This window comes from Lissotriton helveticus, chromosome 4_1, assembly GCF_964261635.1.
Source record: "Lissotriton helveticus chromosome 4_1, aLisHel1.1, whole genome shotgun sequence".
In the NCBI taxonomy this organism is placed as follows: domain Eukaryota; kingdom Metazoa; phylum Chordata; class Amphibia; order Caudata; family Salamandridae; genus Lissotriton; species Lissotriton helveticus.
The window spans coordinates 525276783-525302277 of NC_136063.1; positions in this window are offsets into that span (position 1 = coordinate 525276783).

Here is a 25495-nt window from a genome sequence, read left to right on the forward strand (position 1 = left end):
AGAGAGTCCGTAACGTGGTCCCAGTGCTTTCTGGGACCAGGAAGGACTGTTCTTAGTGCGATGCGGGAGTTTTTAAAAATTGTTACAATCTCCCCCGCCCACGCGCAATCCCCTCCGTGTTCCCCCCTTACCCCATCCACCTCCTTATTGTGGCCACAGCGACTGGGGCACAGATCTCCGCACAGAAAAAGATAGAAAAGGCAGTGGTGTAAACTATGCACAAAGGTTTTGAATAACATTTCATAGTAGTACTACAAAGCGTTTGGCAAAATGCAGTTTGTGAATAGGCCCCTATAGCTCCACCCTCGCCTGTGTTAACCAAAGGTAAGAATGTTCCATAACTTGCCTTCATTTGCAGTTTCTTTGACTGACACCAAGAGATTTAAAAAAATCATTAGTTGTCTTGCATGGCCACTCATTTCTTTCTCCCCACAGTGTTGACCATGACCAATGTTCACTAATTTTATCACAGAGATATGCACCTGCTAGATAACTAACTCAAAGTGCTGGTGAGCTGCCTATCAATTTCTAGATACGGCCCACGTTTTTGACATGTAACAAGGGCGAATTTTGCAAAAATTGTGTTTTATGTAAAATATGCTTGGACACTTGTCAGTTTAAGGGTACTCCATTTTTTAACTTCAGAAGCACTGAAAGCTGGGCCAGCCTTGCCGAATATGAATGAGTGAGCAGCCGTCCACTATAGATGTCAGCCATTTCAGCAATGAATGCTAAAAGCACTGAGCCATCATTACAACAGAATATTTACACCCATCCAAGCATTTGGCTGATTCTCAAATGGTAGCCAGTAAAATACCAAAACGTACGATTTTCTATACATTTCTAAAGGACCTGTATACAGTTAGAGGTACATGTGTATGGAATTACGATATTTGATCTCAATAAAATTCGCAAAGCTAAAGCACTAATCCATTATCAATGAAAATCTCACCTGACTGGAAGAAGAAAGCCTGGTAAGGTGACGCATTTTCTCACAACTTGCGTGTTGCTAGGTATTAGGATATATCTGTAAATTACCTTAAAAAATAGTACATAGAATATCCATATAAACAAGTACAATGAAGCATTCTGTAGTTTAAAATTACAGATGATTTTTGTCCCATTGTCAGACAAATAGCTATGCAGGTGTTAATGTACACAATGTAGGAAGAATAAGGTATTCAAAGAGAATCTGGAAACACTTATGTACAACTTGAAATGCCCACGGAAATAAATATGAGAATAGAAATATAATTCACATGTTAAATTTTCTGGATAGAGCCCCCAGTGAGCAATGCATTTATCATAAACTACAAAACCTAAGTGCTTGAAACTATTGCTATTATGCTCCTATTTGATTCCATAGCTATTTTAATGTATGTCGCATTATGGAGGTGGTGTCAAGATCTTCAGCAATTTACTAGGTGAACCTTAATTACGAAGTGCATTTTTCGGATGAATCACACACAAAGTGCACAGCCCTTCACCTATTTTTTTAACATAAGCCATCCGAGTTCACGAAGAGTTAAGGAATTTCTCAGCGCTAACGACTCTCTTTATTTTAAACAAATTGGTATACATTTTCGGTTCCGCTGACGCTGCGAAATTGCCATGTAATCTGTGTAAAAAATGGCATTCATAATTTGATAACTTTTGCTCTTTTGAGTAATTACCGAGCCTAACGTGTCACAATGTTCCAGTGGTTCACTTACTTACAAAATGGGAACTGCGAGAGTGACCAGGTGTAGTCAAGATACAAATATTTGTAAATATGAGTTTGCGTCAAAATACATGGGTGGGTGCATTAGAACGCCCATGCTCCATCCATGTAGCACTGCCTGACACAAGGTATGGCAAGTCAGTGGTGTTGCGTTGTGTTACTTTTTTTTGTTTTGTTTTTATAAAACCACACAAAGCCACGCAAATTGGGCTTTGTATCGCTTTTAAACCTAAAAGATTTTGCGTATGGTCTGCACCAAAAAAGTGGCGTAACCTTGATGGAAAATCTTAGTAAATCTGGCCCTAAAACGTTTATGACCTGCATCTGATTTTAGGATTGCACAATCTCCTTGTTGTTCCATATTCAGTCCTCTAAAAAGCTTTCAATGGAGGTCTCCACTACACCCTCAAGGAATCCTATACATTACAGATAATTATTCCTTGAACACCCTTTGGCATCCTCTGCTATCTCCTAAAAGATGCGCAATTCAGCGACAGTGCTCTGCAGATCGTGCATCTACCCAGAAACCACCTTAACATCAGACTCTGTGTTTTGAGCTTTTTCCGCAATTTTCCTGTAGTCTACCAGGAGAAACTTAATATCTATTGAAATGGCATTTATATTCTCCTCAATGGCTGCTTGAGATATTTAAATGGCTGCAGTAAGACTGTCATCAGAGCCATCATGCCTCTGTTCCCAGGAGCACTCATCACAGGTGCAACTGTGATTTTATCAATTGCTGTTGTCGCCCCCTGTGCCACGCACCGAACCATACTTGCTAGTATATTGCTCTGTTCTTTTTTGGGTAAACATTTCTTTATTCAGATTTTCAACGCTTCACAGGCAGCACCTGCCAGTATCTCATAAAACATACATACACTTGAGAGAGTACAACAGTGTTAGAAATGGGGGTCTCTAGTTGGCAGAGGTAGGTACCTTTGTCCAAATAGGGACCCTTGCTTCTGGTTCAGGTGAGGGGGATACACACTTTAGATAATCCCTGATCACCCCCTTGACAGCTTGGCACAAGCAGACAGGCTTATCTCAAAGGCAATGTGTAAAGTATTTGTACCAACACTCACAGTAACACAGTGATAACACTAAAAACGGACACCACACTGGTTTAGACAAATAAATATCTTTATCTAAACTTAACAAGTTCAAAACGAAAAAAATCCAACATACACAGTTAAAAATATGACTTTCAAAAGGTTTATAGCAACTGAGTCCATAGAAAACTATGGATGCGTGATTTCTTGCAAAGTACCTGTGATAGCGACAAAATTCACCAAGCCAAACAGCTGCAGCGATGGGAAACATTGAAAAACAAAGAGATGCATCGATTCCCGAGACCATCGTGGATGTGATGTGACAGTTTCGCTGGACACAGGGGAGCGTCAGGTCCAGTCTGTAGGGGGAAGCGATGCGTCGATTCGGAGACGACTCCATTCCGAGGGTGATATGTCGATGGAGACAGCATTGTGTAAGGCAGATAGGCCCCATTCAGATGCAAGGGAAATCTCCTCCCACCATTCTAAATGCAGACCGGGCCTACTCATGTGCTAGTGAGAACTCCTCCCCCTACTCTGATGTGCTATTAAATTGTGAGTTCAGAGAACCTTAACTTTTTCTATCAATCAATCAATCAATCAGGATTTGTAAGCGCGCTACTCACCCGTGAGGGTCTCAAGGCACTGCGGGGAGGGTGCGTGCAGATCCGTTCAGCCGAAGAGCCAGGTCTTGAGGGTCTTCCTGAAGGTGTTCAGTTTGGGGGCGAGTCGGATATTTGATGGTATCTGAGTGCAATGTGGGAGAACAATCTTCCACCTGTTCTGGTTCTGTGGATGCAAGGGGTTTCAGCCAGTGCAAGCTTGGCAGACCAGAGGTCCCTATGGGAAGATATGCGTGTAAAATGTTACAAAGCATTCCCCATTCTGTCCTACTGGGCAATATAGCCTTTCAATAGTGAAAAATGAACTTGTCAGTATTTTGCTATCAGGACATGTTACACACATCAGTACATGTCTTACCTTTCACATACACTGAACCCTGCACAGGAGGGTTTCTTGGGCCCACCATAGGGGTGTCATGTATGTAAGAAAATGGAAGGTTGGGGCCTGGCAAGTGGGTGCACTTGCCAAGTCGACATGGTAGTTAACAACTGGGCACACACACTGCAGTGGCAGTTCTGAGTTACCGTTTAAGAACTACTCATGTGGGTGGCACAATCAGTGCTACAGGCCCAGTAGTAGTATTTGATTTACCAGCCCCGGCACACTCAATGCACTTTACTAGGGACTGACCAGTAAATCAAATATGCCAATCAGGGAAGAACCAATATTAATAACAATTTACACAGAGAGCATATGCACTTTGGCACTGATCAGCAGTGGTAAAGTGTCCAGAGTCCTAAAGCCCACAACAGCAGGTCAGGAAAAAATATAGGAGGAAGAAGCAATAAGTTTGGGGATAGCCCTGCAAAAAGGGCCAAGTCCAACAGACAGAAAGTGCTGGGAAAAAAAGTTGTACAGACAAGAAAGATACTAAATCAAATACATGATTACAGAAGCATGTACAACATTAATAGCTAACTAATTGGGTGCCTCACGAAGCAGCATACCACCACATTCATGCTAAAGAATACTACCAATCAACCAGTACCATCCTACTCGCCTGCTGCCACAGCAACACTGAGCCCGGTAGCATCCATGCTCCCACTTATCATGACACCAACACTAATCCCCCAACCAACGGTGGACCCACTCCACCGCACCGTCGGGCAGAGCCAGCCACATGAATGCCTCCTTACAGAACCAATGCTGCTACCTATGGCGGATGGTCCACACATGTAACCCCTTAGAATAAAGATTATGGGGCTCAGAGTCTGGGGTGAACAGATGCGATGAATACCACCCAGTAGTACAAAGCTTTGAGCCCATCCAAATGTTAGAAGGGACCCCACACCTCCTCAAACACACGTAAGTGATTCAGATGTTTATAGACTTGCCACTCATACATGGCCACCCACTTTAACACCGTGAACCATTCCTTGGGGCAGGTAGTAGGGAAAACGCCAATGATGGAGGATACATATTTTGGCCACCATGAGGGCTGTCGACAGCCACTGCCGCCAATGGGAGGACACATCATCCATTTCCATATAATCATGTAACAGAGACACCTTGGCACTGTTCTGAACGGGAATGTAGCCAGTGGAGAAAATGGTTTGACACCCACACAGTGCCAGTAGGGTACCAGAACAGGACATGACCATAAGACATGAAACAAGTCACACGCAGTAGAGGAGCAGTGCTAACAGGCATCTGTCAACAGTAGCCAGGCTCTGCACAGTTTTAACGGTGTCCAATACCAGTCATGGATAACCTTGAAGCAGAAATATTTCAGGTGTGCCTCCCTGAAGGAATGATCATGGAACTCAAAGCAGACCTCAACTGAATATTCTGTGCTCAGACGTTCCCGCCAATAAACCTAAGAGGTGGTGCAGGTGTACTTGGAGTACACTTTGTTAATGAGGATTTGACACAGATTAGAGATTGCTCCCCTAGAAAGTCCCCACAGCCTTAGCTACCCCAATATTGGGGAAATGGATAGGGTCTAGCCCCAATAGTCCCCTAAGGCAGTGTCCCAATTTCCAGAAACACCATGGCTCTGAATGGGCTAGCAGGAACATTGATTTAAGTGTCTCAAATAAACAAATGGAGTCACCATCTAAGAGGTCCCCAATCATCCTAATTCTCCATTCCTCCCAGAGGTCCTAGGTAAACAAGTGGCATGCAGCAGCCTTGCTATAATTGGACCAGAATGTGCTCCCTTGAGGACCACCTGATGGACTCCCAGGAGTCAATCTGCCTCCTTCCACGTCCCCCAATTAGCCCTCAAAGTTAGAGGGCAGTGGAGTATCTTGAAGCCTGCGTATTGTACAGAAGTTCCTTACCCGTGGGGGCATGGACAACTTTGCATTCCCAAGAGTGTATGGAAGAACATCCATGGAGGCCAAAAAGTAAGCCACTGAGAAAGGTGGTGCGCAAGCTAGTACATGGATATATTCAGCAGGCAAAACCCTCCTGCCCCCGTGTCAGCATGCAGTCTCACAGTTTTGAGCCGAGGGTTCCTACTCACACAGACAAACATCTTGATGTGCCTGTTAATGGTGCAGAGCCAATGCACATACAACTGGGGAGCGTAACCATTTTGATCATCTGAACTCTCCCTCACATGGAGACCTGTAGAGCTGACTGCTGAGTGAGGTTCTGCTTCATTTGGGCTAGAAGGGGCTGTATTTTCTCCTGCGACATATTATGCAGACCCTCATTGATCAACAGGCCTAGAGACTTCAAACATATCTTCTTTCACATAAAATCATACATTGCCAGAGAAAGGTGGGAACGATAGTGTGTCAATGAAATAACCTCACTCTTGGTTCAGTTAATCTTGTACTCCAAAATGAACAAAATTATCAATCAAGAAGGTAAAATGTGGAACAGAAGCCCACAGATAAGTCAAAGACAACAGCATGTCGTCAGCACAAAGCAGTAACTTGCATTTGGCTTTTACACCAATCAATGGCTCAGATAAGAGCGTGCTGGAAAATGGTGGGGCTCCAACGTAAATTAGTACAGGAGAGGGGAGAGCGGACACCCCTGCTTCATCCTGTCCAGTATGGCGAAGGTGTGAGACAAGTGGCCACTGCAGCTAATCTGGGCCTTGGGTGGCTTTTAAGGCCACTTGACATTGGCCAAGAAGCTAAGGTCCAACCCTGCCCTGTCCAGTGTACTTAATCCATTCGAAAGAATGGTTTGTCAGAAAAGATGAAAAAAGCACACTTTTCTGCTTGCCAATGCCACACTGTTTAATCGTTGTCTGCCTGTTTGAACTTTGACAAGGGTTGTCTCCAACTTTTTGACTTAAAACTCTGCATCCATTAGCACCACTATGGTTTGTGGCATTGCTAAAGAGGACCAGTGCCTTGACAGCCTCTATTTCTGCTTGCCCCCTGGAATTTCTCTCCTCGGGATGGCATGGAGAAAAGCCCCATCATACAGAGAAAATTTTGCACCTGCGGAGCTATCCTTAGGGCCTGTTGGAAGTAGACTTTACAGTGAACTTGAAGCAGCTGTTGTATGACATGGGTTACATTAAGCCTCTTAGTAACCCTTCTGCTGGAGTCTGAAATACCAGTCCTGAAGTTTGCCCCCTTTATTCTAAATGTTAGGACTTGCATAAACAGTTAGGACCTAATTCACATAGGGCCTCCACACTCGTGGCGGAGGCCCTGCAGTTGTGGGGCAACCTCCGCATTAGGGTCGGAATTTCCACAATGAGAATTCTCATAGCGGTGATTACACCCTGAGTGCTGAGACCACCTCCTGACCGTGTGGCCTTCACCATGAGGGTGAAGGCCTACATTTGTGAATTAGGTCCTTAGGTCGCAGTCGACCAGGAAAAGCTTCCAAGTTTCCTGAAAAAAGGCGTCATCACAGCAGATTTGTCTTAGCATTTTTTCCCAATTTTTAGCTTTTTATTGGGAAGTTAATGGCTACATATAGACTTCTCAACAGACATAAAGGAACTTGTAGTATTCTTCTTGGCACACATTCCATGTTTGTGTGGAAAAAGATCAGGAAATTCCAGAAATGTTTGCAATTGTGAAGGAAAGCTTCTGGACACAATGAACCACAAGTTTTAATTCAGACCTGGTCTTACGATGGAGTAGGTGGCTAGTTTCCAGTCTTCCACTGCCGTTAGACTATCACTGAAATTTTAAATTCACATTGTTTTTATGTAATGTTTGATATTTTCCCTAGAATGTCTGATCCATATATCCGATTTTCTTCATTTTATGTAATATTCTCTTTAAGTCCATTTTTTAAAATCTTTTAGTTGTTTACTTTATTATGCTCTTTATTTCTTAATTCTGTTGTTGTCTTGTTTAGCTTTTTTACAATATGCATTGTCTCTAAGGCAGTACTTTCTGTTTTGACCAAGCTCTCAGAAGTGAGACATAGATCCCTCGCAGAAACCTGTTTACCTTCAGGGTCAGATTGTTTAGATCTTTAGGGTGTTTAGTTAAAGAGCACATCTAGACTTTGGCCTGACTCTCTTATGGCTTAACAATCCTATTCCCTCCTCCAGTCTATAGGTCTAACTCTCCAATCAGCCAGGATGACGAAGTGAGCTAAAGAACGATGATGGATTCAACCCAGATCTGTGACTGGGTGTCTGAAAACTTTCAGCGCTCCGTCCATCATTTCCTTGTGTTTTCCCTAAGTTGGCAGTGGCTGCCCAGACGTGGGTCCCTTGTTCACTGGATTCAACCTAGCCTGGCTGATGAGGGCTGTTAGCCCGAAAGCGGTTCCAGGATGCTTGTTTCTGGTTCAGGGAAGTCATGGCTTGGCAGTTCAGGCTGGACTGTTTCCATGAGGCACAGGGTCAAGACTGATTTGCATATAGCTGTGTCTGAACTGGGGTGGCGAAGTGAGCTAAAGAACGATGATGGATTCAACCCGGATCTGTGACTTGGGGTGAGTGTCTGAAAAGTTTCAGCGCTCCGTCCATCATTTCCTTGTGTTTGCTGTATTTACAATATGATGCACCATGGCGCAAGGATTGACATATGTTGACCCAAAAGTCCTGCATTGCTGGAATTGTTTCGCAAATACGACGCAACTCCAGCAATGCATATTGAGGCCTAAACGTTTTGTACTGCGTCACTCTGTATGCCTGCTTCAAGCAGGCGTAAGGTTTTAACGCAGTGGCGTCCTAAAAGTAGTGCAATAAAATCTTGTAGATTTGACTGCGTCACTTTTACAAGGCTTTCCAGCGTGGGAACGTCCACCCTGCGTACCTTTTACCTGACACAGGTATAAGGTAATGCAGGGCTTTACAATGTGACGCATCTCCCTAGTTGCGTCACGTTGTGAATTCGCTGCATTGTTTATGCCGCCATTGCATCATAAATTGATGCAATGGGGACGCAAAAGTGTTGCAAGGGGTTTGTAAATCTGCCCCTAAGTCTACGGGGGAAATAAATGTGCAAAAGCATTCTTAATATGCAAAGAAACTAGTCAAACCCACCCTTTGTGACTTCAGTGGTGACTGAAATATTAATTTGTCATACATTTTCCCCTAGGCGGCTACTGTATTGTTGACCATTATGAGATTCAAACATTAAGGAAGCCACAACGACTACCACAGTTATGATTTGTTGTTTTATTACCTTATGCTGTTAAAGCTGCTACGCATTACCATGTGTGATGATTCTACATTTTGATTTTTGACAACAGATAACGTTGGTCTCTGGACCAACTGTTATAACAAAACGTCAGCCTTTTAAATTCTATTAACAAGCTCTTGATAGCCATGTTTGGTACCTTTTGGTCACTGACAATGCTTCGTGTTTGCTGATCTGTGTTTGGACATCTTTTTCTTTTACAACATGCTTCTCTACAAATTGTTTTAAATAGTGCTTTAGGAAAACGTTTCTGGTTGTTTATAAAATACCCAGTAATAGCCAATGACCACTATCTCCTTGTCTAACTTCCATTGAATATTAAAAACGATGCTTTTAAAATATGTCAATAAAATATATTTCTGAAAGAGCTTTCTAAAAAAACTACTCGTTATGACTCTCCTGTGGATAATGTAGTGTTGGGCCCTAGGCCCACATGAGGTATTGAAAGGGAGACACAGACACCAGGATAGTGGGCTAGTTAATGGGCCAAGAGCACGTGCGCTCCGCCCCATTTATTGACTGGATCACCTGACTTGTGACACCAGTGGTGGGTGGGTGCAAACAGTAGGGTACATCATTAGAACAACTAGACCTTGTCCAGCAGGACACTACATTCCTCCCAAACTTTAATAAAAGTTGAGATAAAATAAAGTCTGAAACCTGTGGGAGGAAAAACACTAAATATGCAATCTCATAATTTTAGAAGGAGTCTCTTCAGCTGCTTGCTAGATGACGCCGGTGGAACTTGATGCTGAAATGTTAGTTTTCCTGGACTCGACGTCCTGGTTCTTGGTGGGCGTGCTCTTCCGGACTTGCGCCCTGGAAGTGTGTTCTTCAGTCCACTGAGATCTTGGTTTTGGGGTGACGCCGAACAGGATGACCAGATGGTAGACTTGATGGATGTTTTCTTCTACTAGTCTGTCTGGTTTCTTCACTGTAGGCAGCTTGGCTTCACATTGCAAAGGAGGGAGTGGTAGAAGGACATCCCTCTCACTGAGACGCCTTTCTTCTTCTCCTTCCTTCATGGCGTCGTGCCCTTCTTCACCGTTTTCCTTTTTGCGAAGCGGTCTGGTCATCTCGCTGTCCTTGTCTTCCTGACCAGGCTTCTCCAGGCAGCGTGCACTCCGCCTGTTTCCCCCTGGTCTTGTCCTGGCTTTCGGACACTGTCTTCTTCTCTTCTGTGACTGAACCGGTCGTTACGATCTTCTCTCGTGCTCCTAGTTCATGTATGTTTTACGTCCGTCTCTTCGGGTCCTCTTCCGGACGCTCCCTTGGTCACTCAGTTCACGGACGTCTTCTTCCTTCTGAGCAGACCTCCTGCCAGGTCTCTCCTCGCTGGCGACCATCTTGCTGGTCGGATTCTCCTTTTCTTTCTATGCGATTGTCTGGCTTTGTCTTCCTCGCGACCAGACTGGGTGGTCACCTTTCTTTCTTCATGGACGCTATCCCTTGTGACTTCATTCACCTTGTGACCAGACTGGGTGGTCGGCTTTTACCTTCTTGCGACCAGACTGGGTGGTCGGCTTTTCCTTCTTGCGACCAGGCTGGGTGGCCTGCTTTCTTCTCTTTGCGACCTGGCTGGGTGGCCGGCTTTCTTCTCTTTGCGACCAGGCTGGGCGGCCGGCTTTCTTCTCCTTGCGACCAGGCTGGGTGGCCGGCTTTCTTCGTGAGTCTTCGTGATCCCGGTGATTTGCGTGATCACCGTTCTTTTCAGTTGCGATGCTTTTGCCTTGGCGCGCTTTTGTCCGCGCTCTTCGGGTGCTTCACTGTGTCCGGAGGGTTACGCCACCGCTCCTGTGACTTTCGCTGGCTTCGGAGGGTTATGTCACCGCTCCTTGGACCTTCTCCGGTGGGCACGCTCCCGTGCGCGCTGCCGGTGGTGCTCTTGTCTTCTTGGGGCGTTAACCGTGCCTGGTTGCTTCGCCTTCTCTGGTTGCGTAGTGATCTTGCATCTCTAGGCATCACTTTGGGTAAAGGTACTCCGGGATGTCACGGGCTATTTATTTTCTTTTGGAGGCACCCCACGTGACATTGGGGTGGCCTTACGCTACAGTATTCAGTCTTTCACTGCAGGTCACGCCGCCGGTCGGGTGTTCATTGCAGCCCGCCTCTAACTGCTATGTTCACAGGTGGGGCTCTTGCACTGAATCTGTTTGCAGCGGCCAGTTTCCATCCCCGCTGGGGCCTCACAGTTCTCCTCAATCGTTCCCCCCCAGCGCTGCGTGGCGGTGGAGAAGTGTTGGTGCTTCACTGATCTCCTCACGGCACTGCAGGCGGGGCGGCTGGAGCTGGCGCTTGGGGCTGCTTGCTCCACTTGGGCAGAGCTCCTCCGCTTCGTGTTGGGCACAGTTGCTTTCCCTCGTGGGGACGGGGGAGACATTGGCACTTTACTGCGGGTGGGCTCCGCTTCATTTATTCAGGGCCCAGCAGCCCTCCTCACGCTGCGGGCTCATTCACCTCACCACCGCAGCAGCTTTGGTCAATCGCTGCGCGGCGGGGGTAGGGGTCGCTGCAGGCAGGCCGCGGGTGGGCTCCGCTGGCCTTGCTTCACTATGGGGGGCAGTGACCGACGCCGCTTATTCTGTTGGGCACAGTCAGTGTTTATAGTGGGTGGGCTCCGCTTTATAGTGTTCCCAGCGGCGCTAGCTGGCGGCCACCATTATCGTGGTTGTGATCGTTGCGGGTGGGCTCTGCTTTCGATGTTGGCATGCGCATGGGCTCACCTTCGGCCAACAGGCCACTCTTGCCGCGCGGGTGGGCTCCGCAAAGGCTTCACCATTAATGGGGGCTCAGTCGCGGCCGACGCGGGTGGACTCCGGTCAGACCGCTCATGTTGCTTCGGGGCACCGCCATGGCAGGGTGGACCACGGCAGGCCTGAGAGGTGCGGGGTGGGCTCCCGGTCACCTTCTCATTCTCCTCCAGGCCCGGGGCTCGTGACACGCCCTGTGGGTCTCTCGGCAGCCGGCTCCATTCCCAAGGGGTGTGCCGTCAATGCAGGCAGCTCTCTTCCCCTTTTCCATCAACTTTTCTTTTAGCTGTGGCACGCGTGGCTAGCGTCCGTCCTCATCGCCATTGTAGTGTTGGGCCCTAGGCCCACATGAGGTATTAAAAGGGAGACACAGACACCAGGATAATGGGCTAGTTAATGGGCCAAGAGCACGTGCGCTCCGCCCCCTTTATTGACTGGGTCACCTTGTTGTAATTTAACACCGATTAGATTGAGCATTAGCAAAAGACATCTTAGTTCTAGCCGTTATCTTGACATTTTACGGACTCCATTTTGTATTCATGGCAGCCATTTTGTCTGCCGCATGCTACCTCGTGCCGACCATGTGCTCTGTCCTATCTTCCTGTCCAAGACACTTGAATCTGCCCAGCAACAGGCTATTATTAGCGTCCCCTTGTTTTGCCGCTGACCGTTAGGATTCACATCTGTTAGTCATTAGCCTTAGATTGGAATGTGTTAGCCGATGCCCCAAGACTGTTAGCTCCTCCCACTGATCGATTGTGCCTCTCCATATTACCTTATATGTACATAAAATGTGCTCTTGTGCTTTGTACCGCCTTCTTTTGAGCCCCTGTTTGGGTATAAATAAACCATGCATCCCTAGCTTTGGGGTGCTACTTCTTGCAATACCGAAGGGTACTGTTTGGACCATAGCACCACCTCATGAGGTGTAATAAATTTTATGTTTTCTATTTCCAGTTCTTGTGCCACCTTCTTTCAATTCGGTCTGAGGACTTCGTGCAGAGAAGGGCGAACCCCTTGCACTAGCGGGTCTGGCTGAGGCCTGCACGACAAAGTGGCGCTCGACACGTGGGGCTCATCGGCGACTCGCATGCCCGAAGGATTGGTCGTGACGAAGGTTTGGAACTTCGCTGAGGACGCAATCGCTGCCAGAGAAGACCCGAGTCTTGGAACCCGAGGCGTTTCTTCCCTTCTTTCCGATCTGACCATCCAGGCGGCGCCAGTCCTCGACTGAGATCTTTTCTTTTGGTTCGCCATGTGACCGTTTGGTCGAATTTAGAACTTGGCAGTTGGAATCTGGACATCCTATGATTGGTAAGAGCCATTTTGCGGCACCTATTGTAGGTTTTGAATGCCCTTGTATGGTAAGGTAGTTTTAGGAACACTTACTGTGGCATATTTGTATTTGGAAAAGACTAGTCTGATTTGTATTTTGGTATATTTGTTTATGTAGGTATATATGTGTTGCAACCCATATAGGCAGACAATGTGAAGATTTTTCTTCAACTATTTGATTTGAACAGCGCAACGTACTACAGGTACTTTAAGCGCTACTTTGTGTATAATACTGCATATTTTGCATTATTTTTGGCATGCCTGTTTTTAGCGCACTTCAAAGGTTGTGCTGCTTTTGTAATGGTACCAGTTTACGACTTGAGGGGTCGCAGCCGGCTCCCCCAGAGGGGATGCCTAATAGAACTATGTATGTGAAATTTGGTCTTTCTGCCATAATGTACAGCACGCTATGGCACAAATACACTAAAAAGGATCCTGAGTTACGGTGGCCACTGAATGGGTCATTTGATGCACGAAAGATTGAGTATGTGGAGCGATGTATGTTTGAGCGAAGGCCTAGACGTGACATGTTTGAATGCGTGCGTATGTGGGAAAAAGAAGTGCGGCAGCAAGAGAAGCGTGAGCAAGCATTGATTGAAAAAGAACAGCGAAAGAATGTGTATGAGAAAGCGCTGGAGCTGAGAAAGAAAGAAGTGAAAGAGTTAAAAGAGAGAGAGGAGAAAGAACATAGGTTGCAGGTATCTGGCCAATATCCTGTCCGACAGCCTCTCTATCCTGTCCTTAATAAACCGCAAGATGATTTTTTATTATTAGATCGACCTCCACCTCCGTATGCCGTTCCGTCCGCTCCGGCTGAAGGCGATGGGGATTCTGACACAGAGCAACAAAAAGCGCGGGACACCCGATCCATGTTGACTACTGCACGTTCGTCCGAAATTAGACAAGCTGCTCGTATAGCATTACGTAATACTGACTCTGCTCCCAATCTTTTAGCTATTACGAAGGACTGGTCGGAAAAGGAGCAGTTATGTTTTGTTGCGACATTTGCTGATGAAGCCGTAGAAATGTTTCGAAAACACTCTCCAGTACTAGAACCTAATGAAATAGCAGATGATCGTAAACAGTTACGTGATGGTTCTATTGTTTTTTCTCAGGTGGACGACGCGATTAGACGGTTGGTTAAATTACGAAATGAGGCGGTTCACCTGAAGGAGCAGAAAAAGCGTATGGACGAAGCTGCACAGCCCAATTCGTCCGGAGGGTCGCAGTCTCCTATCTTCGTAACAGATAAGATAATACCAGTCGAAATGAGACCTATGCGGGAAGCCGCGCCCTTGTATGTTCCTCCTAAAGGAGCGGGTGATAGTGATGATAAAAATTCTACCGATGCTAAAGGATATTTTATTTATAATTGGGTGTACACTCCTTGGAATAGAGCAGATGTAATGGCGATTAAAGCAGCATTACCCGACCCGCGTAAAAATCCGTCCGCTTTCTATGAGGAAGTTGAAGGCGCTTTAAATTCCTGTACTATGACCTTATGCGATATAGATTTATTTTTCGGTTTGATTCTACCACCAGATATGTAGCGGACTGTTCGAAAAATTGATGACCGTGCTACCTTTGGTGCCGAATGGAAGGATTTAGAACGAATTGATGTGGATAGAGAGCCCGCCCAAAAGCCATATCGGTTAATACTAGATCTCCCCGCAGCCATTTTAACTATGCTTAAAACAGTTATCCCCCCTAAAAAGATTGATTGGACTGTCTTAGCATTGTGTAAACAAAAGGCTGATGACGTTTTTCATGATTTTAGCGGTCAGTCTTTGATGGACGATACTGACAGACATCTGTTTGTCGATTAATATGTCACAAATTTATTGCCAGGGATAGCTAGTCGCTTAAAAGCTAGTGAAAGTTCTTGGACTACATCTTCTCCAGCATCTGTTTTGACGATGGCTCAATATTATGAGCGTCAAGAATTAGAAGCGAAAGGTAGCGAGGAAAAGAAATCCAAAGATTTGAAAATGAAAATTATATTAGCTTAAGTCTATGGTCCGCCCTCTAGAGGCTATGATAGAGGCTATGATAGAGGTTACGATAGAGGTGGATGGGGATCTTTTAATACCCCCTATACTCGTACGAATTTGTCAATTAAACAATGTGCGTATTGTAAACAGTTTGGCCATTGGATGGCTGATTGTCCAGTGTTGCATGCCCAACAGAATTCACGGGGGCGGGGACAAAGGAGAAATGGTTCACGTTTTTCAGGGCCTAGGGGAAATACGAATGATCGTGCTCGATTTGATACTAATGCACGAACACAAAATGGTCAAAACACTTTTGATAGACGAAACCAATATCAGATGTCCGATTATGCCCAGCCTGACCTTTACGATTCTGCTCATGCATAGGATTGCCTAGGATGGGGTAAGGAATCAGTTGAAGATCCAGTACATCAGACGGGTCCCTATGTTACAGCACATGTTTTGGGTTCCAATGATCGGTTTCTGGTTGATACAGGAGCTACTCGTAGCGCTCTGTCTAAACAATTGGTTCCGAGGGCTCCCCTGTCTGGCGTAACTATTACTTCGATAGGTTTCGATGGAACACCTTCCCTTAGCCCATTGTCACAACCACTTGCATTCCATGTTGATAAATTTAGTGCTCCATGTCCGTTCTTGCTTTCTCCAAACACACCAGATAATGTTGTGGGTCTTGACATGCTGAAGTATTTCAGAGCCACAATACGATGTTCCCCTGAAGGAGTGCGTGTCATTCTGAACAATAATCACTCCGAGCCTGAAAGGATTTGCTTTGTTAAAGAGGATATTGCATTGGCTTCGCTTCCTGAAAGTTTGTGGGCTACCTCAGACACTGATGTGGGTCAAATGGTTATCACACCGTTTCAGATTAGTGTCAAGGAGGGAGCTGTATTACCTCGTTTGCCACAATATAGGATTTCACAGGAGGGTGAAGAGGCACTAATACGAATTGTACATGATCTCATCCAAGTTGGGGTTGTTGAGGAAGTCCCATTTAATGTTTGCAACAGTCCGATTCTTCCAATTCTGAAAAGAGATACTGATACCCGAGTCTACAGATTCATTATAGATTTGAGGGAAGTAAACAAGATTGTCGTGCCGCAGTATCCTGTGGTTTCTGACATCATCACACTTCTTACTTTGGTTCCTACGACTGCTACTACATTTTCTGTGATAGACTTGAAGAACGCTTTCTTTTCGATCTCTATCCATCCTGACAGCCGATATTTGTTCGGTTTCACTTTGAATAATCGATCGTATAGATTTTGTAGATTTCCTCTAGGCTATACTGAGAGTCCGACTATTTACAGTCAAGCATTGAAAAGACAACTTGATTCTTTTGCATTGCCCGAAGGTATAGCTCTCATACAATATGTCGATGACATCTTGCTGGCAGCCGACACCCCAGAACAATGTGAACAATGTACTCTGTCTTTGCTTTCTTTTCTTGCTGCACATCATCACAAAGTGTCGAGAAAGAAGCTGCAATATTGTAGACCAAAGGTAACCTACTTAGGTCACCTTTTGTCTAAGGAGGGACGTGCATAGACATCAGATCGTATACAAGCAATTGTAGGCACGCCAGTTCCTACCACACAGAAAGGAGTACATGCATTTCTGGGTCTTACTTCCTTTTGCAGACAGTGGATTTTGGGGTTTTCATACATTGTTAAGCCTTTGTTAGCTCTCTTGACGAAAGACACTCCTGTACCCCTTCCATGGACAGATGAATGTGACAGTGCTTATCGACAGTTACGACAAGCTCTTTGTTCAGCACCAGTGTTAGGTACCCCAGATTACACGAAGCTTTTTACACTTTACGTGCATGAGAATGATGTATGTGCATTGTCAGTTTTAGTCTAGTTACACGGCGATAAGCAACGTCCTTGTGCTTATTTTTCAGCAGTACTTGATCCATTTGCTAGAGCATTACCTGGGTGTTTTCGCTCAGTTGCAGCAACAGCTGTGTCAATACGACAGAGTGAGGAAATAGTTTTGTCACATAAGCTGTTAGTGTTGGTACCGCATGCGGTTGATGCCCTTTTGTACCAGACAAAGACGCAGCACTTAACTAGTGCTCGTGTTACAGGATATTAACTGACATTGCCAGCTCCTCACATTACATTGAAGAAATGTGCAACTTTGAACCCAGCTACTTTGTTGCCATATCCGGTGACTCAGCCTCAGTCACAAGAAACGCATGATTGTATATTCTTGACTGAGGAACAGACAAAGGGTCGCATTGATTTGCAAGATACGCCCCTTCCAGATGTGGATGGTGAACTATGGGTTGATGGGTCTTGTCTGAAATTACCAGATGGCACGACCTCGGCCGCATATGCAATCACCACACTTGAAACAATAGTGGAGACAGCTCGCATACCACAGAAATCGGCCCAAGCAGCTGAATGGATAGCTTTGACACGAGCATGTGAGCTTAGTGCTGATTTATGTGTGAACATTTACACAGATAGCCGCTATGCTTTTGGAGTAGCGCACGATTTTGGTCCACTCTGGAAGGAAAGAGGCTTTCTTACATCTCACGGAATGCAAATAATGCACGGAGAATAAGTGCATAATCTTTTGATTGCATTGACATGCCCAAAGAAAGTAGCCATAGTGAAGTGTAGCGCGCATAGGAAAGTGACAGACAAGATTGCACAAGGAAATGCCTTTGCAGACCACGTGGCACGTGAAACTGCAATGAAAAGAAACACCACTCCTATGTACGTAGTGAAGTCACAAGCTGAGAGATGGCATGATGCTAGGCAAGAAGTACGAGAGATACAGAGGACAGCCTCTGATAAAGAACGTGAACAGTGGTCTAAAGAAGGAGAGTTAGATAACGAAGTATGTTGGAGAAATAAACAGATGGATAGATGGAAGCTGCCCATAGCTTTCGTACAACCTATTGTTCAGATAGCACATGGGCTAGTACATGTTGGAGCTTCCGTAATAACGAAAATGCTTACACAAGTTTGGGAGCATCCAGCAATTGCTAGCACAGCTAAGAGGGTAGTACAGTCTTGCTTAATTTGTTTGCAATACAATCATGGAAAGGAAACGCGAGTTCCATCTGGAGGCTTTGCTACACCGACTGCACCTTTTGAAGTCTTGCAAATGGACTACATCCAACTTGAGCATTGTAATAACTTAAAGTATGTTCTAGTGGTGGTTTGTGCTTTCAGTAAATGGATTGAGGCATACCCTACAAAGGACAATACTGCTATTACTACCGCTAAGGTGCTACTGAAGGAGTTTTTCCCGAAGTTCGGTGTTTGCAGACTTTTATGGAATGATAACGGACCTCATTTCGTTGGGGAAGTTATCAAGTATGTCTTGAAAGGATTGGGAATTAAACAGAAGTTCCATGCAGTGTTCCATCAACAATCTGCAGAATTGGTGGAAAGGTATAATGCTACTCTGAAGTTGAAAATTGCTAAGATTCAGGCTTCTAAGCATTTGACCTGGCCAGACACGTTGCCATTGGCATTGTTGTCCATCAGATCAGTACCACATTCTAGGACGGGTCTCACCCCGTACGAGGTGTTATTTGGACGTCCTATGAATATTTGGGGAGTTCCGAAACCGAGTTCTGTGTATGATGTACCTTGTGTCTTGATGAGTGACTATTTGGCACAGTTAACTGAAAGTTTGGTTTCTATTCATCAACAGGTTTGTGAAGCACTTCCTGACAAATCTACAGGTGAAGGCCATGAGCTCCGTCCTGGTGACCTTGTAATGGTCAAGGCGTTTGAGAGGTCAAGCAGCTTGGAGCCGAGATGGCGTGGGCCAGAACAGGTGCTCCTTGCCACGAGAACAGCGGTTCGAGTCACCAACAAGAAAAATTGGGTGCATAGCACTCATTGTCGGAAGGTATTGTCGACCTTGGTGGAACCTGCTGTATTGACCGATCACCGAGAGATCTTGAACACGGAGAAAGGCCCTGCTGTATCACCTGAGGAATCTGCGGAGTTCTTCCCGGACCAGACGACTCCTGGAGCAACGCGATACAATTTGAGACCAAGGAAAGAGTGTACAGTTTTTTTTGAGAGAGACAGGTTGAGCAACCGCCCTGGGTAGTGGAAACGGAATGCCGATATGACAAGGGAGGGGGATCAGCCCTGCATAGTGTAGTGACACCTGTCTTGATCTGCGGTGAAGAATCCAACGTCTACCCACGGAGAAGAGCTCCTACGATTATTTTGTTCTGCTGTTTTTGTTTTTGAGAAAGTTGATTTTGCTGCTATGATAACCACTAAGAAAAAGGTGTTAGGAGTTGTAGGTGTTTTTGCTGTTTTGACAATTATAGCAGTGATCACTTGGTCTATTGAGATGATGATTCCTGCTCGCAAGTTTTTTGTGGTTCCTACTACTCCAGTCCCTGAAGAGCATCAGTATTTCACTCTTCCGTATCATGAGCAAAAGCATCAAGAATCCTATCTCAATAATACGTTTGTCCAGATGCTCCACCATACACAAAACGCCACAAATGCTACAAATTGTTGGATATGTGGTATGCTTCCAGCACATCAAAAGAAAGGTGGAACACCGTTTATTCCACTTCCTTTTTCGCATAATGGTTCTTGTCGAGCCTGGTACACTCTTCTATTTTCAACTAGGAAACCTGCTGTAGGTGGACTTCTTTTTCGTCTGAATAGAGAGTGTTATCAAGATGAACATGGGTATCCTCAAGCAAATGGAACTATATGGGAATGGGAGGAATATCGACCGGACAATGCTTCTACACCATATGTTTTCACCCATACGAGAGACTCTACCACAAGCAATCAGTCTGTAATCACTGTTACAAGGACTAAAGCAGATTTATGTGTACATAGTACTGGACGAATTCCAGTTGGAACTAGTGATTGTGTTACTGTATTAAATATAGATGGGCAAAATGACAGTTTGTTTCTGGCCTCACACAACACGTATTTAGTGTGTGGGAGTCAAGGATATCATAGACTACCAGTAGGGTGGTCTGGCACATGCTATGTATCTTTTCTATTGCCTCCTGTCTTTCTGGCACCTGCTTCATACCTCTGAGATTTTAAACTGTTCAGAAATATTTAAATGAATCGTTATAAACGGACTGTAAAAGTAGATGATGTGGATCAGACAGACACTAGTCTGCAACAATATGTCGATTTTAATTTGGGTTTGTTTCCTTTTGTGGGTGCTGCATTAAATAGCAGGAAAGTACGACGGTTGACTAGAGTTGTGGAAGCTGTCACTATCAAACTGCTATAGCTCTTGGTAATATTACTGAGGAGTTTCAAATTGCTAGAATTGTAACTCTCCAAAATAGGATGGTACTAGATGTCATGTTAGCAGATAGAGGAGGTGCATGTAAAGTTATCGGTAGTAGTTGCTGTGTATTTATTCCAGATAATTCGCCCTCAGTATATGATGCAATTCTTAAACTGCATAAGATAGCTGCAGATATTCATGTTAAAAATGGCACATGGACTTTTGCTGGTTGGTTTTGGGCTCTAGTTTCTGCCTGGGGTTGGAAATTACTGACTATTCTCTGTATTGCAATTGCAGTGATTTTCACCTGTTGTATGTGTATCCACTGTGGCCCAATGTTATGTTCTATGTGCATAACTGCTTGTATACCATCCAAAAGAAATACTGTGAAAGCACAACACACGTTAGATAAGGAAGTAATTGAGATGATGCGTATAGATATATGAGATGAATGTTTAGATTACCCCAAGAGAGCGTATGTCTTTAGCTAATGCTAAAACGGTCGTCTGTTGTACTTTACCAGCGATTAGATTGAGCATTAGCAAAAGACATCTTAGTTCTAGCCGTTATCTTGACATTTAACGGACTCCATTTTGTATTCATGGCAGCCATTTTGTCTGCCGCATGCTACCTCGTGCCGACCATGTGCTCTGTCCTATCTTCCTGTCCACGACACTTAAATCTGCCCAGCAACAGGGTATTATTAGCGTCCCCTTGTTTTGCCGCAGACCGTTAGTGTTCACATCTGTTAGTCATTAGCCTTAGATTGGAATGTGTTAGCCGATGCCCCAAGACTGTTAGCTCCTCCCACTGATCGATTGTGCCTCTCGATATTACCTTATATGTACATAAAATGTGCTCTTGTGCTTTGTACCGCCTTCTTTTGAGCCCCTGTGTGGGTATAAATAAACCATGCATCCCTAGCTTCGGGGTGCTACTTCTTGCAATACCGAAGGGTACTGTTTGGACCGTAGCACCACCTCATGAGGTGTAATAAATGTTAAGTTTTCTATTTCCAGTTCTTGTGCCAACTTCTTTCAATCTGGTCTGAGGACTTCGTGCAGAGAAGGGCGAACCCCTTGCACTAGCGGGTCTGGCTGAGGCCTGCACGACAACCTGACTCGTGACACCAGTGGTGGGTGGGTGCAAAGTGTAGGTTACATCATTAGAACAACTAGACTGTGTCCAGCAGGACACTACAGATCTCTATCTAATGGATTTTAGGTACATATATACACACCGGCCTCTAGAGGAGAAGGAGAACTGCACACCTCGATCTGTGGGTCTTGAGTCCATTAGCTAAAGCTTCAATGAGCCCAGGCCACTGGCCCCCCTGCTGAGCAGGATCTCCTGCACCCCAGTATCAAGGCGGCGGCTTGTAGCCTGCTAGCACTCGTGTGCCAAGAATGAGATGCTAATTCAGACTGGGCGACAGGTTTGTCCTGGGAAGACAGAATAACAGAGAAAGCCTCTATCGCCCATCCCTCGGACCCCGCAGTAAATAGCAAAGTCTTCTGTTACATGTTTGCCAACATTTGTCGAATGCCCTTGGAACTTGCGGTAGAGAGTGTCATGCGTTTTATTACACATATCGATAGTTGCCAAGTGAACAATTGGTGTCTGCTTTACTGATGTAAAGAGCTTGCAGGAGTCTAATCCAGGGTGTTCCCTTTGTGAAATGTTAACACAATTTATATATTTCACTGAAATTCTGTACCTGGTTGTGACTATTTGAATACCATAATTGTATTTGTTTTATATTCGCATTGCTTCACTTGCTTTTTTAAAAATAAACATAGTATCCTGTTATAGTGAATAAACATTTACGTTTGTACACTACAGACTCGGGTGTATTTATTGGTAGCGTGATGTATGTTAGTTACACTGTTGCCCAAAAGGCACCATAACAGGATCAGTGCTTAGTCAGTTCCTATTGGCATCCACAGCTTTTCATTAATGGTGTAGTGTTAGAAGTTATGTTTGTGAGGGGATTTCATGCAAGAATTCATGAGGTTGTAATCTGATCTCCACACACTGGCCCAATTTGTTGTCATTAATCAACCGTTGTGCATCAACAGATTTCACCAGGACACACAGCCATGGCATGCTAAGCAGAACGCACAACATGGCGTGCCACAAACTCTTAATAACCAGTAGCTAACAAGGTTAATGTTCTCACTGATGCATGGGTTTCCTACCATTACTGGCACATTGCATACACGTTTCCTATGTTAACTCCATGTCATCCACAAGTAGACCACACAGGAATGCAGTCATACAAGATTGATCTAGAGTCATCATCAATGTTTGCTTGGAGATGGGCCTAGTCAACCCAGGTCTTGCTTATTTCCCCAGGTTGCAGGCACAGCTATGGCCAAGTAATGTGGTAAGTTCTGGTTGCTTAGTGAATAAATCTACAAAACAATATGAAATACACATTCAGCCCAAAAAGCCCAGGGGGAATGAAATTCATGATAGTAAGGATTGTTCGATGAGTGAAAGTATGTTTAATATAACTATAGTACACTAGGGTGCAAACCAACACATGTGTAGCAGAACAGGAGGCATTACTGTTTTAGTTACAACAAATGGTCCGTAATATTACCCTTTTTGCATTGCCGGATTGCAGAATGTAAAAACCTTACTAGTAATGGCATATTATGTGATATCAGCAGCCACGGCTGGTAGTGGAAGTACCTGCCGGGCGGTGATGTGGGGAGGGGGAGGGGCAGGGTGGGGGGTAGTAATGTATGGAAAACGGACCTTAACAGGTAAGTAAACATATACATAAATTAACCACTTGGATGCTGTGGTACCTGACATTCTCCAATGTAATTTCCATTGAAATCAATGGAAACTCCATGACGAGTTACCCTTGTCATTAGCACTGAAGGGGTTAAACACATTTCTTTGCATGCACTGCATTACCAAATGCGATGCAGTGTGCGCAACAAAATTTGTTTTATTTATTTATATGTTTACTTACCTGTTAAGGTCCGTAATCCATACATTACTACCCCCCACCCTGCCCCTGCCCCTCCCCCTCCCCGCGTCACCGCCCGGACGGTACTCCCACTACCAGCCGCGGCTGGATATCAGGTATTTGTTCAGCTTTATAAGCACTAACATTACAAACATATAATAAGTTGAAGAAGTGCACCTCTAGAAAATGTGGCCGCATACCAATAATATTGGCTGTTTGATGCTGTACATAGACTGTGCCCATCTTATATCTTGTATATCATTCTTGATGGCCACTTGACTATTTCATAGCTTTTCCGTGGCTCTTTGGGCAGGCTGATAGTTAACGCTGGTAGATTTCTCACCATGTAGTGATATTCATTGCCTTCAATCAGTGGGGTTGGGATCATTTTTAGAGGGGGAATGATGGTATGTAGAGCCCCTTCAATATTGTTACGGTATATAGGAGTTTAAGTGTTGGTTTTAAATAAACAAGTGTAGCAAAAGCTTTACTCTTTGTGTAGGAGAGTAGTACCTTTGTTCTTTCCCCTTGACATTTTTAAAAACTGGGACAGATTCTGCCCTTTAAAGTGCATGCTCCCCATAGCACAAAAACAATATGGTTTGGTATGTTCCTTTATAGAAAGGGCACCCTTGATCTGAATTACTTTTTAATGAGGTGAAATCAGTAGCAACAACCACTGGAAAACCCACTCACTCTTACTAAGTTAATAAACAGGCTCTAATTATTTTTCACAATTCACAGAATAATGGTCTCTTTTAAGGACAGGCCAGCAAATTAATCATCATGAGACACAGACTCACACAAGACACATTTCTAAAACTGCAGTCACTCCAAGCTCTTCTCCTTAGAATGTCAAGTGTGCTTAGCAAATCTGTTCCTGCTAATACGCAGACTTTCAGTATTAAGCTTTTGATATCACACAGAACCACACAAACGTCACATCTTTGCCATTGATAGCACCTATATTCAGTCATCCACATTTGGTGTCTGCATAGATTCAACCAAATATCTAGTTATTGATCATTCCTAAAGCGTGACCTCATAGTGAACTGATGTAATTATCATCAATGTCTGACAGAACAGAAAAAGCTGATCCAAAAACTGTAATCTGAATATAATAGCATGAAACATACTTTATAAGAGAAACTAATAGCTGCCAAGAATACTGTGTACACTTTAAAAACAATGCCTCATTGCAGCAGTAAGATGCAATAGTATGGTGACCTTCAAATATTGAGTGATTGAAAAATGATCCTTGAATATAGGTCTTGATCTGTACCCAAAGAATATTGTGCTATGGAATATTGACTCAGGATATACACCTCAGTATACTTACGCATCATCGTAGTTATATGCTAAATTAAGGCTCTAAAATAATCCAGCAAATGAAGTGTATGTTGCTGTGGTCTGTGGGACCTATTCACAAGCTGCAGTTTGTGGTATGTGAAATGTAGTACTAGAGTAGTACTACTCACATAATACAAAATGCTGTTTACAAGTCTATTGACAGTGAACTCTGCCTCTCCTGTCTTTTTTATGCAGCTGTCACTGTCACAGTGGCGGAGATCTCTGCATATGTAAGTATGTGTTTCAGTAATAAATGTGGAAGGGACAAGGGGGGGCAGCTAGAAAAAGGAGAATATTTGCTACTAAATGGTAGAGGTTTACTTGAGGTGCTTGAGAGGGGAATGCATGTACAAACACCCGCCCATAAATGAATAAGATGATTTCTTTTCAAACAATACACACCTACTGTTACTACAGCAGTACAAGTGTCAATACAGGTTGTGGGAAGCTGGCTCTTTATGTGATATACCAATTCTTGGTTATATTGTGTAAAGAGTCCAGAAATTCCCCTAGAAGTGTGCAGGGCTTCTATGCAAACCCAAAGTACTCTATTGTGGTAGTGTGGTCAAGCAGCCTTAGGTTCTAGCACAGAGGAATGTAAGACATTTGTTATACACACAGGGCCCGATTCACAAAGGTAAACTGAGAGGGAAAGTCTAACTTTACGACTTGTGGTATTCACAAAGGGCATTTACTACTCGTAAATGCCCGTTGTGAATACCAAAAGCTGAACTTTATAACTTTCAGTGCTCACAAAGGGCATTTACAAGTAGTAAATGCCCTTTGTGAATAACAAAAGCAATAAAGTTTGACTTTAATCTAATTTTACCTTCGTGAATCAGACTC